This window comes from Callithrix jacchus, chromosome X, assembly GCF_049354715.1.
Source record: "Callithrix jacchus isolate 240 chromosome X, calJac240_pri, whole genome shotgun sequence".
Taxonomy (NCBI): Eukaryota; Metazoa; Chordata; class Mammalia; order Primates; family Cebidae; genus Callithrix; species Callithrix jacchus.
The window spans coordinates 118,099,891-118,105,632 of NC_133524.1; the positions used below are offsets into that span (position 1 = coordinate 118,099,891).

At 40.0% G+C, this 5,742-nt stretch overlaps 1 pseudogene; it reads left to right on the forward strand.

The window, feature by feature from the left end:
- The first annotated feature begins 1,313 nt into the window (after positions 1 to 1,313).
- On the forward strand, positions 1,314 to 3,607 carry LOC100894418 (lebercilin-like protein pseudogene; annotated as a pseudogene).
- Positions 3,608 to 5,742: the final 2,135 nt, after the last annotated feature.

The following is a 5,742-nucleotide window of genomic DNA, read 5'->3' on the forward strand; positions in this document are numbered from 1 at the left end:
AGTAGACTGACATCATCTTGATAGTCCAGGTCAGTCACACCAGCTAACATTGTAATTCCCTTCTTATTAGCCTGTTTATTTAAAGGTAGGGGGACCCCAAAGTGACCAGGTGGCAATCTTAACTTCCAATTGAATGAAATTGTTGTGTCTCCTGGTGGCAGCATTCATCTCTCTGGAACTAAGACCTCTAAGCCAGCAGAACAAAATACAAAATGTCACAGGAAAAGGAAGCAAAAGTTTTGCTAGTGGATCACTAGGGGTGATGTGAGTGGTGCCACTTCCACCCCTTGATTCCTAGTCCCATGAATCCTGGCTATGGGAGAAGCAGTACCATATATTGGAAACTGATTCAGAGCATATATGACCTCCTGCAGAACTTTGCCCCAGCCCTGCAAAGTTTGTCACCTAGTTGGCATTGTAATTGTGACCTCAAATGGCAATTCCACACATTTATCAATCCAGCTGTTTCAGGATAATGGGGAACATGGTAAAACCAGTGAATTCTATGAGCATGAGACCACAGCTGTATTTCTTTAGCCATAAAGTAAGTGCCTTGGTCAGAGGCAATGCTATGTGGAATAATGTGATAGCAAATAAGGTATTCTGTGAGTCCACAGATGGGTAGTTTTGGCAAAAGCATTGAATGCAAGATAGGCAAACCGATAGCTGGAGTAAGTTCTATTCCAGTGAGGACAAACCTCTGCACTCACAAATCTATTTTACAAGGCATTGGTCAAGGGAATATTATCTGGACCCTACCAGCTGGAATGAGTAGGTCTAAAGTGACTAATCCACTCCAACATTCCAATCACCCTAAGCCTTTAAATCCCTTCCTCTATATTAAACCAAGGGAGATCAGGCATATCCAGCTTCCTCACAGTGGGCCATTTTTTAATACATGTTTTAGTTAACCAAGCAGATAAACTATTAGAACCTTTTTCAACTCCCCAAACTACAACATTAAATGCAGAGTCCGTATTTAGTGGGCCCAAATCAATAAATTCAGCCTAATCCAACTCTATGTTTCTTCCACCATTATCCCATACCATTAATATCCATTCCCATGCTTGTCATCAATATTTCTGTTTATATAAATTAGAGAACTCAAAAAGTTCTTTTCTAGTGTAGTATACTTCCTCATGGGCCACATGCTCAACCTCATCTCTAGGGGCTTTAGTCTAGTTATAAGTCTGGAAGGAAACAGGAGTGTTGGGGACAGCTCCTGAGGAGAATCAACATTATTTTGCCTGGCAACTGCCTCAGGAAGCACAGGGCTTATCTCCCCAGAGTAATGTGGAAAGTCTAAGGGCAGCATGGATCAGGGAAGGGATGTTACCACTACTGGGTTGGGAAAGCTTTCTTCTGGTAAAAAAAAGTTTCATCAGAGTTTACAAACTCAGTGTCCCAAGCTTTATCCGGGTCATGGCACATGTCCCCATACCAAATTTCTGGGTCCATTGCTTTTCCAATAAATGCCCTCACTTAAAGAGTAGACACCTGGTGAGGCTGTGCATGCACCTTTCATTGCAGGTCAGGCACTCACATGATAAGAGCTTGTGTCTGTTTTTCCACAATTTCAGCTCTTTGTCTACAGGAAATAAGGCTCTCACTCGGGAATCTTAGCATATTTGAGGCTCAGTATCTGTTTCTGAAGCTGGTAGATAGAATCCCTAAGTTCATCATTTTCTTATATCACTTTATCCACTGAAATTAGCAACAACCAACCAGCTTCATTATGTTCCTTGATTCTCCACATATGGTCAAAGGTATTTATGTATAGAGTCACTAAACTTGTCTTTCATGAGTGATTATTCAAGAGTGGCAAATGCCTTTATGTTTGGTAACTCTCTAAACAGTTCACACAAAGGACTATCAGTGTTCTCCATACTATTAGAAGTAGAGTCCTTAGCATTTTTGGGTTTAATCAAATCAAGCACTTAACTCCAGAAACCCCAAAACCAATTAAAGAACTCCATCCTCAATATTCTGATCTTCTAGAACCACTCCTGGTACCAAAATCTGTATTAGTCAGGGTTCTCTAGAGGGATAGAACTAATGGAAATATTTATTAAGTGTTAACTCACACTATCACAAGTTCCCACAATGACTATCTACAAGCTGAGGAGCAAGGAGAGCCAGTCCAACTTCCAAAACTGAAGAACTTGGAGTCTGATGTTTGAGGGCAGGAATCATCCAGCAAATGAGAAAGATGTAGGTTGGGAGGCTAGGCCAGTGTCTCTTTTTACATTTTTCTGCCTGCTTATATTCTAGCCACACTAGCAGCTGATTAGATTGTGCCTACCCAGATTAAGGGTAGGTCTGCCTTTCTTAGCCCACTGACTTAAATGTTAATCTATTTTGATAGCACCCTTAAAGAAACATTCAGAATCAAAACTTTGTATCTTTCAATCCAATCAAGTTGACAGTATTTACCATTACAATGACTAATTCCAAGCTACTAGTGTGACATTACTTACATGTGGGAAGATGTGGTAACAATTGGCTCTCCATATGAGTAGTCTTTATATTTTACTATTACTTTGGGACAATTATGTTTTACTTTGTTAATCATTTGTACTTCAGTAAAATCCTTGGTGTTTCTCTTTTTTTAATTGCATTTTAGGTTTTAGGGTACATGTGAAAGACATGCAAGATTGTTGCATAGGTACACACATGGCAGTGTGACTTGCTGCCTTCCTCCCCATCACCTATATCTGGCATTTCCCCCCATGTTTTCCCTCCCCAACTCCCCACCCCCTGCTGTCCCTCCCCTATTTCCCCCCGACAGATCCCAGTGTGTGATGCTTTTTATTATTTTTTTGGCTATGCTGCCCAAGCTGATCTGAAACTCTTGGACTCAAGCAGTCCTTCTTCCTCAGCCTCCCAAAGTGCTGGAATTACAGATTTATCAAAGGAAGATAAACATTTGGAAGTACAAGTACTACTGGAGAATACTGGAAGACAAAAAGACAAAAAGGAAGACCAAGAAAAGAAAACCATTTCAGTGAAAGAAGAGCAAGAACTATCACTAAAAATAATTGAAGTTATTCATCCTGAAAGAGAAACCAATCAAGATGATCTAGTAAGAGAAAAGTTTAAAAGAAGTATGCAGAGAAATGACATGGATGACACACCTGGCAAATGCACTGCTCCCTACATGAAAGGCCCCCTCAGACAAAGAAGGCATTACTTATTCGCAGAAGCAACTGAAAACCTGCATCATTAGCTTCCTGCTTCGGGTGGGCCAGCCAATGCCAGGAACACGAGGTGCAGTCATAGTACAAGCAAGCATCTCAGTAACAGAGAGGAAAGGGAGCTAGAGCATTCTGACAGTGGGTATGAGCCCTCATTTGGTAAGTCTTCCAGAACAAAAGTAAAAGATACAACTTTCAGAGATAAGAAAAGCAGTCTCATGGAAGAACTCTTTGGATCAGGCTACGTCCTGAAAACTGATCAATCAGGTTCTGGTGTTACAAAAGGCTCAGAGGAGCCTTTGCAAAGTAAGGAGTTGCATCACCTGCCTCCCAGTCAGGTCTCCTCCAGCAATGCATTCAGAGACTCTCAAGTAACTGTGGTAAATCCTTGGTGTTTCTCTAACCATGATTAGGATACTTGGACTACCAGCACCTTGCCACAAAGTTGTTAAAATGTCCAAGTCTATGTCCCATACTAGACTTAGAAATGTACCTTAACACTGATAATTTTAACATCTCTCCAGGTTATTCTGATCTACAGTAAGGTTTGCTACTCAGTGTCTCAAATGTTCAGTTCCATTTAGCTAACATGCAAGTGTGTACATTGGAAATTGGAACCACAAAAGCTGCTAATGTTCAGACCTCTAAAAGAGTAGATATTATGGTTAATACCATATCTCCAAAACATCTGTCTCAGTTTAAAATTGAATTCAAAATATACATTCTGTATTAGTTTGCTAGTATAGCCATAACAAATTACCACAGACTGGGTGGGTTAAACTGGAGAAATGTATTTTCTCACAGTTCTGGAGGCTGGAAATTTGCAATCAAGATGTTAGAAGAGCTGGATTTTCTTGGGTCTCTCTTCTTCGTGGGTAGATGGCTGTATTTTTGTATTGGTTTTCACATGGTCTAACACTGGTTGCATGTCTGTGTCCTAATCTCCTCCTCTTATACAACCAGTATTACTGCACTATAGCCCTCCCTAATGACCTCTTTGAACCTTAATTACCTTTTTAAAGGTGACATATTTAAATACAGTCACATTTTGAGGCACTGAAGATCAGGACGTCAATAAAGGAATTTGCAGAACATATAATACAACCCATCAAAGTTCTCAAATTAAGTAAAAAATATGTAAGAATTTATGCTGAGACATCATATGTGACACAGAGGTTTAAGCCTTAGCATATTTAAGCATCTTAGCTGGAATATATCTGGCATCAACACATTAGTGTCTCTGCCACATTGAGCCATCGGGTTGCAGAATGTCTCTGGCATGAATCCAAATACACAGTACTTTAAATTTCATGGAACAATTTATTCACTTAAAAAGATGAGGACTAATTCATAAACATTACTTAAATGGCTTAAGGCAAAATTGTACTTATTCAGTTGATCAACATTTTGATTAATGATACTGGGGTTGTAGGTAAAATCTGTCATTGAAGCACAATCTAAAACCTGTTATAGTTTGCACAATGCTATTTATAATATGTATAATTTGCACCCTGAAATATAAGAAATTTGCCAAAGAAGAGATGCTACTGAGAGACTGTGTTAGTCCATTTTCATACTGCTCTGAAGAAATACCTGAGACTGGGTAATTTATAAAGACAAAAAGATTTAAATTGACTTGCAGTTCCACATGGCTGGAGAGGCCTCAAAATCATGGCAGAAGGCAGAGGAAGAAAAAAAGGCACATCTTACACGGCAACAGACAAGAGAACACATGCAGGGGAAATGCCCTTTATAAAACCATCAGATCTAGTGAAACTTATTCATTATCATGAGAAAAGTCACCCCCGTGATTCAATTACTTAAAACTAGGTTCCTCCCATGACATGTGAGTGTAATGAGAGCTAAAATTGAAGATGAGATTTGGGTTGGGACCCAGAAAAAAATGTATCATTCTGTCTCTGGTCCCTCCCAAATCTCATATCCTCACATTTCAATACCAATCATTTCTCCACAACAGTCCCTCAAAGTTTTAACTCATTTCAGCATTAACTCAAAAGTCCACAGTCAAAAGTTTGATCTGAGACAAGGCAAATCTCTTCCACCTATGATCCAGTAAAATCAAAAGCAAATTAGTTACTTCCTAGCTACAATGGGGGTACAGGCATTGGGTAAATACACCCATTCCAAATGGAATAAATTGGCCAAAGCCAAGGGGTTACAGACCCCATAGAAGTAAAAAATCCAGTAAGGGAATCATTAAATCTTAAAGCTCCAATATAATCTCCTTTGACCCCATGTATCACATCTAGGGTACACTGATGCAAGAGTCAGGTTCCCATGGTGTTGTGTAGCTCCACCTCTGTGGCTTTGCAGGATTCAGTTCTCCCTTCCAGGTGCTTTTACAGGATGGGGTTGAGTGACTGCAGCTTTTCCAGGCATGCAGTACAAGCTCTCAGTGAATCTACCATTCTGGAGTCTGGAGGATGATGGCCCTCTTGTCATAGTTCCATTAGGCAGTGCCGTAGTTATATCAGGTCTTGTGAGACTTATTCACTATCATGAGAACTGCATGGGAAATCCCACACCC